This window comes from Ambystoma mexicanum, chromosome 5p (genome assembly GCF_040938575.1).
Source record: "Ambystoma mexicanum isolate Mex_15411 chromosome 5p, UKY_AmexF1_1, whole genome shotgun sequence".
NCBI lineage: Eukaryota > Metazoa > Chordata > Amphibia > Caudata > Ambystomatidae > Ambystoma > Ambystoma mexicanum.
The window spans coordinates 773428830-773441616 of NC_090930.1; positions in this window are offsets into that span (position 1 = coordinate 773428830).

Below are 12787 nucleotides of genomic sequence, written 5' to 3' on the forward strand. Positions count from 1 at the left end.
CATATTCAGCTCAGATAGAATTCTAGTTCCACTTTGTTCTACTTTTTTATAACTAGCATTTGGATGTGTTTGGACGATGTTATTGTGGTCACAATGGTGAGTGTCAAATGTTATAGTTGTACTGAGATGTGTTGGAATGGATTTCCATTTATAAGGCATTACTGTTTGTGTGAGTGTGTCATGCAAGGAATTGATTGATTGGTTGAGGCTGGGCAATATGACATCACGACATGCATGCCCAGGGCATGGATGGGATAGATACAGTTTACAGAGCGTCAGACTCCTAATTTGTTGGGATTCCACCTGAAGGGGGCCAAGGGGGCATCATAGGCATGCCAGGTTTTTATGGTGCATGGTGTTTTGTAGATTTTAATAATCGTGACTACACGCTGAGGTGGGTCATCTGTATGGGATCATTGGATGTTAACTAGGCACCCCAGGTGTGCCAGAGGTTATAGAGAAACATGCTTTTGATTATTTTGGCTCATGTGGAAGTGAGTCAGGATTTAGGAAGTGTTTTGTGAACAGTTAATCAGGCATGTCAAGTGAGTGGCATAGTTTATTTGAGTGAAATGGTCTGTCTGAGTATGCACACATGTGTGGCAATAGTGTTCGTTTTGAGATGCGTTGAAATATGCAATCTTTGTTATGCGTGAATGTAATAAAGTATTGTGAGTGAGGATGAGCGGTGAACTTGGCTGGGGATGTTGATTGTTTTTTCCAGTGTTCACATTACATATGTTATGGGAGGTGTGTACTGATGATGTGCGGCATCTTCCTACTAGTGTGTGTGGTTGAGGGCATGCAGCCTCCACTTGCCCTTGTTTTCCATAGGGGTGTTGTTGTTGGTCAACTCTTATTCCCAAATTCTATTGTTCTGTCTGACAGGAATTCTGAGTAGGATGCGTGAGTGGGTGTGTGGATTGCGTGCGTGGATGGATGGTATTGTATGTGTATTCCGTAAGGAAGGGAGGGAGGTGTGCTGTGATTTGTTTTCCTGTATGGATGGATGGATGCTGGCTTGAAATGTATGAGGGGAGAGTGAATGATGGAATGTTAGAATGTGTATGCGTTAGTGTGAGAATGTTGTGTCCGTGGCATTTCACCACATGCAGTTTGGAAGGATGTAGCCTGGGTGGTGGGAGCCAGTTGGTTCTAGTCTTGTTTCCTAATCGACGGATGCTGTAACTAAAAATAAAAGGGTATTTAAATGGACCTACTGGCAGAGCCGTAGATTTTCCCTTATTACAAATGATCGATACAAATTCTTTGTTTTAACACGGCATTAGAAACCGGGAGTAATGAAAACATGCTGCATTTGCTGGGAACAATTAACATTACATCATTATAAGAATAAATGAAAGTGTAATCTCAGCTTTTTAACTGTTTTAAAGACATTTGCCTTTAAAGTAAAACGATGATACATTATGTTGAAATGAGCGATACATTTGCAGTGAAATCACACTCAAAATATCAACAACAATATTTTTAGTTAAGCTCCTTCCCAAAATGTTGTTTTAATTGAACCCATTCTCAAAATGTCAACACATTCTTTTATGTAGCCCATGCTCAAAAGTGCAACATTTAAACAAAAAAAAAATGTTCAGCCAAATTAGCAATCTGGCCAAACGGGGGAGTTGTTCTCATAAAATTCTCCTTGTTAAAATACAGGCGAATCCAGACTTCCTGATTCCACTGTATATAACAGACTCCAAAAGTTGTGCGGAGAGACAGAGATTGTTGAATGCCTGGCAAGCCAATTCCACGCCGGACAACAAATGAAAGGAATAACAGGCTTGGAAAAGAAAATACTACACGCTATTGTAAATATATCTTTCATAGGAGAACAAACCTGCATTCTGGTACTAAATTATTGGCATTTCAACAGTTTTTCCAAATTCTATGCGCATATTTGCTTACTATATTTTGGGATGTGACTACGGCATTTGTAAACCATTTTGTTAATGTCATGGTCTGAGATGTAATTGTTCATTGGTGCTTGTGGAAAGCACTGGACTGAGATGTGGTGTACTTTTAAGCAATAGCACATTTTTAAACATTTGCTCCACCTCTGCATTTATTCTGGCCAGGATCCATGGATTCATCCCTGGATCCATACATGTATTGGTGGATGCAAGAGAGGAGCACAATGATTAGATTGCTACCATTTTGCATGCATTTGTATCAGTGGTTTTAGGTTGTTCTAGGTAATTGCTCTTAGGAGCCATGAGTTTGTGATAGAGTGTTTTGGCCCTTCTATTTAATGGGTCACAGTGGGGAAATAATATAACATGAGTACTGCCTGATCCCAAGGACACTAATATGGGTTTATGCTTATGCTTACGTTTTACTGATTGGCAATGACTTCCGGGAGCTGTACCAGTGTGTGGCTAAACCAAGGGGCTCCTGCAGTGAGCCAGTGATCCAAGGAAGATCCACCGACAAAACTAAGAATCTGCTACCAAAAGGATACAGTAGTGGAGCAGAGCCAGGGGGCTACACAACTTTCGCTTTCTCGTCAAGATTACTGAAGGATTGGTGGAGAAATCAACAATTCTATGAAATACGGACTGACCTCAAAATGGCACCTGCGGGTCGCAAGGCTGTCTTCGCCTCCAGTGATTGGAAGGCAACAACGATGGGATGCTAAACCCTGAAGGCCTGCTGGAAGAACAACATTGCTCACAACACTTGATCATTGAGTGTGAGGCAAGGCTAGTCCAAACTGCTCAGGTGACAACGCGAGCACGTCGGAAGACACCTGCTCAAGAGTGCAGGAGTGTGGACATCGGCGAGGGAGTGAGCACCCTTGCAGAGGCAGCCTTGTGGTGAAGGCATGAACCTTTGTGGGAGGAAGCTCTTTCATTTGATACTGCATGGAAGGGCTGTAGCTATTTAGCCACAGGATTCCAGAACCAAACACAATACTAGGAGGATCTCATTAGAAGAGGTGCAGTGCGCCTGGTGAACTACTACGCAAATAATTAGAAGAGCCCATGTCATAGTTAAAAATAACCATATTGGAGACATTACCTGGGAGTTATTGGGATGCGGAGGATGGTGATCTTAAGGAGCATGGCTTTCCCTCAACTTTGTGCACTCTAATGTATGTGGATGGTTGAGTGCAGAGGGGATCACTGCAAGAGATCACTTTGAACATAGGACCTTTGTTCCTTTGTTATAGTAGTGTGAGCCCACAGGGCAGATACACAGTGGACATACTGTCCCCTGTCATGCTTGCAAGATGTATACAGATACGTGGGGGTAGAGTCAAAGGCTTCCCAAGCCAATAGCTTGACAGGAGGTCGCTATAGCCTTGCAAAAAGAGCTAGATAACTACTAGCTCAGAACAAAGAATCACCGTGGATGAATAAAACAATATGAATTTATTTAACAGGAAGACATTTTTGTGCCATAGTGTGGCATATATGCATACATTAAATCTGCATTGTGAAGGATTAGTATACAGTGGTGACAGTCTATTTTCTGTGTTGTTTTTTATCACAACACATTGACGTCAACCCTCTCGAGTCAGGCCCCCTAAAAAAGAGGGTTCGCCCATCCTTTTTCTCTTCCATGCTTGCAAGATGGCCACCTAGTTTTACCACTCAGCACCTCATACCCACTAATTTATTAACTTGCTCTGGCTGACATACACCTGAAGCACTGGGACCCAGGCATTGTCTCCAGTTTCATCACGGAATGTGGCGGGCAGAGAAGAGCTCTCCTTGAGGAGCAGACACTGATGAATGAGGAAGGTCCACACAGGGCTGCCGGAATTCTCTCCCTGAAGTGGATGGAGGAGGTAGGAGGCGACTGCCCCCGCCTCATACGGAGACATCCCCTATGCCCCTTGACCTGGAGGGTGGGGGAGACTAATGAAAGTGATGTGGCATTAGGTGCTGGAAGTTTGCTGAACTGCTTTGCTTGTTTTGGTAGAGTTAGTGGTGTGCACTACATGGGCAGGATATGCTGAGCTATCCCTGCTGCACAACGAGTAGTGAGCGGATCCTAGTGGCCAGGAGGCGATGTGGCGAATGCAAGGCCCTCTCGGCTTCCCATGGTGACTAGATAGCAGAGGCTGGGAGGCGAGGGCCACAGAGATGGCAAAAGCGCATTTGAAGACTGGTGCCAGAGAAAAGTTCTTCCCACCTGAGCTGCCTTCTTTGCTATTCTGCTGCTGGAGCAGCTCATTCCCCATTTGGTGGCCTGTGTGATGTTGTGCATTTGATTTGTCTGCGCCTGTCTTGCTGCTAGGTCACCTGGTGAGTTCATCGTGCTTTGTGCAGTTTCTCCATCTCTCTCCCCTTCTATCTCTGTGCCCTCTCCCTCCATAGTGCTCTTCATCTCCCCTATTTATTTCAACTACTACTCTGTCATCTACCCTACCTCTCTTTAGAAGCCTGGAAGGAAAACGTAAGAAAGATCTCCTGGTCTCCAACCAGGCATGCCCATTCCAGACACCTACATCAATGCTTCCTCCAGGCAGACTATCACTGACAACCTCATTGTCGCTCCCTCTCTGGATCTATAGAACAACATATGGTCTCGGTCCTCTCCTCTTTATCGTCTTCATCTAATAATGGTGGAACCAGATGGGAAGTACTCTTGGCACACTTCCCATCCTCTAGATGCATCATTAATGTCTTCCAGAATGACAGGGTCATTGCCCAGGGCTCTCAGCTCAACCTCCTCCTTCTCAATTGGTGTCACCCATCTCTCATCAACTCCCTCCCTTCTCCTGCCACTCCTCCTTCTGCTACCGCCCTGTCCATTCGATTCCAACCGATGGGTGAACCAGATCCCTGTACACCACCTGTGAGGACCTTAAAAGGTGGAAACCAGCTTCACTTTGCTACCCACATCTCTTGCTTTGTTGTTAAACACTCTTCTGACATCTGTCACCTCCTTGAAGACTTTTACCTTGACCTCGTCGCTCTCACTGAGACGTGGTTCACTGTCAGCTCTGTCACTATTTATGACACTCTCCTCCCTGAGGGCTACAAGATCCTCTCTAAGACCAGGCTGAACCGGTCTAGAGGCAGAGTGGCCTTGATCTTCCCTGAATGGGTCGCTGATACTATCATAGCCACTTAGTGCTACTCTTCCTTCGAATGACTTGTCTGCAGCCATGGTGTCTCTCCTATCCTCTTGATGACTCTCACGACCATCTAAAGGACCCATGGTCCGGTCCCCTTCTTCCTCTCGTAGTGGTCTGACCACACCTTTTATGTCCTGGCCTCTACCTCCAAGCTTCTCCTCCTCAGAAACGTCAATATTCACATTGACTCTCCTGATGTGGCCCATGCACTCTTTTGCAGCCTCTGTGACTCTCTTTCCATCACCATTCTTCCCTCCGGTCCGACCCACTCAGCCAGACAGACCTTGTATGCTCTCATCCCAGCAGACATCCCCACCTCCAACCCTCTCACTACACCTCTTTCCTGTTATGATCATGCTCTTCTGTCCTCTCATCTGGATCTCATGAATCACCCACTAAGCCTCTACCTGCACTGCCAGTCTCCTTCTCCGTCATTCGACCAATGAAGCAAGTGGCAGTTGCTGCTTTTGCCACCACTTTCATTCCCCCTCCAATTCCTGCCATTGACACTCACACTGACACAGCACTTGCTAACCTTCACCTCTCCATTTTAAACACCCTGGACATTGTTAGCCCTGTCATGAGGATCTGCATAAAGCACACCTCCAAACACAACACCTGGTAGGGCTTCGACCTAGCCTCTCCGAAACACAAGTGCAGAGTTGCTGAACGGAAGTGACTGGCTTCTAGCACATCCGCTGACAGACTCGCCTGCCGCCTGCTCCAAAGGCAATATAGACTCTCCATCCGTTCGAAGAAGAGGGCCCATATCCATGCCCGCATCTCTGGGGCCACCAACCACATGGCTGAACTGTTCAAAATGTGCATGGAACTCGCCAATCTTCCTGCAGTCTCCACTTCTCCTCTGCCATCCAAGGCCCTCTGCAGTGCACTGGCCTCCCACTTCACAAGCAAAACTCTGTACATCCTGTCCTCACTCTCCTCTCCTCCCCTCCCTCACCTGCTTTCAGGCCTCCATTGGACTCTCCTCCTTCTCACCCATAGCACCGGATGAGGTTGCTAAGCAAAGCCTCTTTATGAAGGTCTCCTCCAAACAGGAGCTCCTCTGCTCCTACAGAACTATCAAGGACAACATTGCCTCCCTTGCTCCAGGCTTGGCTTATTTCTGCAATTACTCCTATGCCACTGGATCCTTCCCGCTACACCTCAAGCACTCCCTTGTGCACCCTCTTCTTAAAAAGCATTCGTCTGCACCTTCCTGCCCAGCTAACTACTGCCCTATCTTCATGTACCCCTTCCTGGGCAAACACTTGGAGAAGGTGGTCATTTCCCCACTGATCCACCACACTGATTCTGTTGGCTGTCGCCATAACCACCAGCTTGGCTTCAGAGAAGCCAGAGGCACAGAAACTGCTCTCCTGAAAACCTGTGAAGACCTGCTCTCAAATCACGATTCCAATTCTCCTTCCATTCTCATTCTTCCCAATCTTTCTGCTGCCTTTGATATGGTTAATGATGATAACCCTATAATTTGGCTCTATGATATCCTTGGCATCACGGACCTGGCACTGGACTGGCTGACATCCTTCATTTTTGACGGTGCAAAAAGCCGGATGTCTCCATAGGAATCCCCAGCATTTACACTGGCATAAAAATCTATGATTTTCATTTGTATTTGTATGGCATAGGGGAAGGGAGCAATGAAAACGTAAGTTACATTCTGCCCAACCTCTCCACCATACAAAACAAAGAAAATGTGAGCGTACTGGAACAAAATGCATAGAAGCCTTATGCCAGGCGTATACACAGTTTTTCTCCAATACGCAGAGAACAATGTGAGCTCCTAAATGTCTCCAAGAGATTGTCTTCATTACCAATAGATACAGATTATATGCAACATATAAATCACTAGGTAGTGATCAATTTGGTAGATTCACATAAAAAAGAACTATAAGTGAATAAACAGAATAAAGAGATAGCTTCCCACAGGAACACCAATAGAGACCTAACCTCCTTCATAGCTCGAGAGCAAGGTGGATGCTTGCACACATTTATATATTTATCTACATATGTATTTATCTGTGAATGAACCATGGATAAAGCTATACATTTTTGGTACAAACATGTTTACAACATGCTAACATTTGATAGCAGTATGTAGTGCATTTGCCCTTTATGATGGAGAGAGAGATAATGGAGGGAAAGGTGGAAACATAAACCAGAGACGATCACAATACAGAATAACAAGGGAATGTGATTGTGGCAAAGTGCCGATAGGAGGATGAAGGGATGATGGAAAAGTTTGGTAGGGAGGTTAGTGAGGGGAAACGTGGGTGATAGTACCATCGTTTTCTAAGAAATCAGTTCTTCAAAGAGGAGAAGGGCTTTGATGTAGGATTTAAATAGTGGTATAGTTGGAGACGTACAGAGAGTAAGAGGAAGAACATTCCAGGGTAGAATAGCTAGGAGAGGGAGAGAGCAGAAAAGGGTAGTGCAGGGGAGAATAAGGGAGTGATATGTACAGATTGGTAAAATGGGGCAAGTCCATGGATTATTTTGAAGATGATGAAGGTTATAATTGGCCCTATGTATCATAGATAGCCACTCAATGTTGTGATAGACAGTAGAGGTGCAGGTAAAGTGAGGAATATTGAAAAGTATGCTGACGGCAAAGTTGAAGACTTTATCTTGTATTGAATATGCATAGTTAGGAAGGCCATCGAGGAGACTGGCACAGTAGTCAGATACAGAAAGGACAAGGGAGGAGATACGTTGTTTAGCAGTATTGAAAGGAAGAAGATGACAGATTGTTCTGATGTTGAGGAGGTTGGGTCTGGCAGCAGTGGCAAATTTAGAAATGTAGAGAAAAAAGCTGTGTGGTTGGTCAAAAATGACACCAAGGCTACGGGCAGAAGCAGAGTAAGGAAGGCAGTCAGGGGAGAAGAGAAGATGAAGGGGAGAGGAGCAGAGGGCCAGTTTTTTTGTAAAGTAGAAAAGTCTAGTCTTAGTGGAGCTGAGCCTGAGTGAGTGAGATGCCATGCAGTATTTGATGGCGGAGAGACAGTTTGAAATTGTAGAAAACAGCTTGTTGAATAGGGAGAGAAAGGAGTAGAAGAGATGAGTGTTGTCAGCAAAAAGTTGATAGGAGAATCCATAAGAGGTGATACGGGCACTAAGAGCGGATATATAGAGAGTGAAAAGAAGTGGACCGACGACAGACCCTTGGGGAACTTCAACAGTGAGGGGGTAAAGGGGAGGGATATGGCTATTCCAGACCACCTGAATGTGTCTACAGGAAAAGTAAGAAGCAAACCAAAAAAGGGTCTTGTCTCTGATGCCAAGGAGAGATAATGAAGGGAGCAGGTTAGAATAGTCTACAGCATTGAAGGCAGCTGTACAGTCATGAAAAATAAGAATGGAAGAAAGGTTTGCGTGACGTGTGGAAGATATAACATTACTGACATTAATGTGAGCTGTCAGCAGCCAGAGGTCGGAAGCCAGATTAAAGCGGGTGAGGGGGTTGTGAGCATCAAGGAACTCCTTCAGGTGATTGAATACTACTCTTTATAGGAGTTTTGAATAGTGTGGTGGAAGAGAGACAGGAAGAAAGTGGCAGGGCTGTTCGGATCAAGATCAAGTTTCTTAAGGAGAAGCATGACAGTAGCTGACATGTAGGATTAGTGAAAAATGGCATTTCAAGAGAGTAGTTGAAGAGAGTAGAATGATGCAGAGTGGCACAGGGAGCTATCTGCTTCACAATGTGGGGACAGTGTGTGCTTGGAACACAGGAAGAGTTAGGCAAGAATCTCATCAGGGTTGGTAGAAGCAATGGAGGAAATTGTAGCAACAGAGTGGTCTAGAAAAAGTGTGATGGAGGAGGGGATAGAAGGCAAGTGGTGAGGATAATGTGAATGGAAGATATGTTAGTAGCAGTGTAGAGAACAAGATCATTAGCAGAAAGAGCAGAGGAGATGGAGGAGGGTTTCGAAGGAGAGATTATAGAATTGTGAGTATTTTGGAGGTGCCTAGGTTGGGAGGATTATGACTAAATGACTTAGAGATATAAGTCATGTTTGGCAGAATGAAGAGCTGAGGAGTAGTTATGAAGAGCAGTAAGGTAGAGTTGAAGATCAGATGAGTGCCTGGACCTTTGCCAAGTGTAAAGTTTAGAATTAAAGTTTGCCCAATATAGAAGAGGAAAATAATTTGTCTCGCCGCACCAACCATGACAGAACAACATATAAAGAAAAAGACATCTCCAGACATAGGCAATTTGATATTTGAATAGGGGATCATAGTGCAAAGAAATGCGTATATTCTCTGAACTGTGTTCATTGAATTGGATTTCTCCATTAACATTAGAAACAAATAATAGAAAACAACTTGAAAAAGCAGCAAATACAATCATAATGAGTCAATAAAATAACCGATAACATCTCCACTAAAATCAGTCAACCATTAGCCCCAATTCTAAAACACAACCGCCCACACCCCACATAATATCATACAATACATCACATAACCTTAATCTAAAACCAATTTGGGCTACCCTATAGAAATCCAAATATAAATGCACGATTCTAGTACAGAGCATCATAGCACACTTGACATAATTACACAAATCATAAACAAAATCAGCTTCATTGCAATTCATAATAAGTCACAAAGCCTCCCCACAGTGCATAATTGTTTTAGCAACTTCTTACACAAGACCATAAAACACTTACAAAATAATAGGAAATGACATAAGTCCTGCTGGCCGGCCATGTTACAAAAGCAAATATTTGTCAACGCCCCTGACCCCCATTTAATGTGAGCATTTTATGGCAAAATATTCAAATGTACAATTAGGAAATGGGGTAGGCACTGCTTGTTTCTACTTATTCACTTTTCTGCAGTCAATTGTGGGGACTCACCCTTGAGCCTAGGCACTAGGTTCTGAAACAATATCCATACAATAGGGCTGAACAACTTCCAACCCTGGGTGAGCTCGCTCTCACTCCCCTCAACGGGTTTCAATTCATTCTCATTAGTAATTTGTATTTCTTCATTAAGTAATCCACCATTTTTGTTATAATATTTCCAATATTTCAATTGTTTATTTATTCCTAACCAATCAGTGTTTCAAAATTATTGCCAATGCATTTCGGACATCCGTCCATCATCAGGGCTATCAACACTATTTGTTATCAATCAATGATATTTACAACACCATGACCCATTCCCAATGATTCACCCAAACGTGAAATCGTAAAGTAAATGCATGCACATACCAGATTAAAGTTGTGTTCCATCATGGCGTTCACATCAATGTAACAAGTCAAAAAAATATACAAAAACATCCATTATAGATCATTGTTAAACCTTATTTCACAATATAATATCATAATTTACTTAACGCTTTTCTACCTGTTTGGCTTTTCGTCCCCAGAGTATATATTCACCTCTGTTGCCGGTATCCTTATCTAGCGCGTATCCTCTGATACACGTTTGGGTGAATCATTGGGAATGGGTCATGGTGTTGTAAATATCATTGATTGATAACAAATAGTGTTGATAGCCCTGATGATGGACGGATGTCCGAAATGCATTGGCAATAATTTTGAAACACTGATTAGTTAGGAATAAATAAACAATTGAAATATTGGAAATATTATAACAAAAATGGTGGATTACTTAATGAAGAAATACAAATTACTAATGAGAATGAATTGAAACCCGTTGAGGGGAGTGAGAGCGAGCTCACCCAGGGTTGGAAGTTGTTCAGCCCTATTGTATGGATATTGTTTCAGAACCTAGTGCCTAGGCTCAAGGGTGAGTCCCCACAATTGACTGCAGAAAAGTGAATAAGTAGAAACAAGCAGTGCCTACCCCATTTCCTAATTGTATATTCGCTCCCAGTGGCACACTAATTGGGTGGAGGCACGCGAGAATATGTCCTTTGAAGATATAGAACAACTTACAAATGTAAGAGCTGAAACCTTAGGTTTCACATCGGCAGAAGCCGAGGCAATCCTGACACAAATCAGTGATTCAACATGGAAAACAAAAACTAATGATCCTGATCCTACGAGAAGAATAAAACAACTGGAATATTTGATCCGTAAGGAAATTAACAGAAAGCTTCATGCAATTACTTTAGGACGTTACTATAAAAACCAGAGAATCCCTAGGGGACTAAGAATTAATTTGAGACCAACGTTATGTAAGGAAGACAAAGAATTTGTGCGCAAATGGGAGGCGATTCTGAATAAGTGCTCGCTAGACTTAATTCTTTTAACGATTCAAGAGCTCACCAAAAATGTCAAAACCTTAAACGAAGAAATAGAAGAAATAGAAAAAGAATTGAGCACAGCGATTGGCAAAGAAGAATTAGGAGCAATATTGGTCGACATTAACCATAAACTTGAATCATACAAAAGTGAAATTGAATCCAAAAAAGTGAGGAAATTTCGACGGGATACTTATGATTATTTGAACGGAGAAGTTTACACCTGGATGGATAAATATCAAACCCCATTCCAAAAGAAACAACATCAGGGGAGTACCGACAATACTTCCAGCACGGATTCTGAAGATTCTAGAGTGAAACAAAGTACAGTGGAAGGAAGGAGGACAATAGAACAACAAGCAGAACCTACCACATCTGCAAGAGAGTTCAGAGCAGCCCGACCTTTTTTAGAACGAGAGACAGAAGGAAGAGAACGAGACGGGGGAAAAGAAAAAGGAAGCCAAAGAGTAGAGACCCGGGGAGCGAGACAGAAGAAAAGTTAGTTGTGAACATATCATCCAGAATACTAACGAAAAGTGAAGAAATGTTACTTCAGAAAGGGCTCAGTTATGTACCTACGCATAGCACAACTTTATTTGAGACTAAGATTGATTTATTTAAATTGGTGAGAAAATTAAAATTAAAAGTGTTTTTTGATGAACTCGATACATCACAACTTAAAGAACAAGACCCAGAGGAACTACAAGAGTTTAGAAAGAAAAGTAATTTTATGCCACCCATAAATGTACCATCCATCGATATTTTTCATCGACAAGTACTCAAAGATCTTAAGAAAGTGTCATTCAAACGGAAGGGATATGGAAATTTGAAACCAAATGAGTTTAAATTATTGAAAGATTTATATGGAGACGACAAGATAACTATACGCCCAGCGGATAAAGGAGGAGCACTTGTAATAATGAACAGTCAAGATTATCATGACGAATGTATGAATCAGCTCAGAAACACGGATGTATATTCTGAGCTAGATAATGACCCAACTATTGAGATAATGAAGAATTTAGAAGAACTTCTGGGGAAAGCAGAGGAATTAGAATGGATAAGTGCAAAAACACGATCTTTTCTCACAAATAAATATCCAAGAATACCGAACTTCTACACGCTACCCAAAATACATAAAAGTTATACAAAACCACCAGGCAGACCGATAGTCTCTGGAGTAGACAGTGTACTACAGCCATTGGGCCAATATATTGACCAGTTTTTGCAACCATTGATACAAAAGACAGATACCTACATTAAAGACACTAATCATTTTTTGGAAACATTGGAGAAAAATGTATTTACAGAAACCTCAATAATGTTTACAATTGACGTGAAGAGCCTTTACACTTCTATTCCACACAACCTGGGTCTAGAAGCAATAGAATGGTTACTCCTCCAAGAAGGTGATTTGAAAGCTATGAAGGAATTCATTTTGGCATTATTACAGT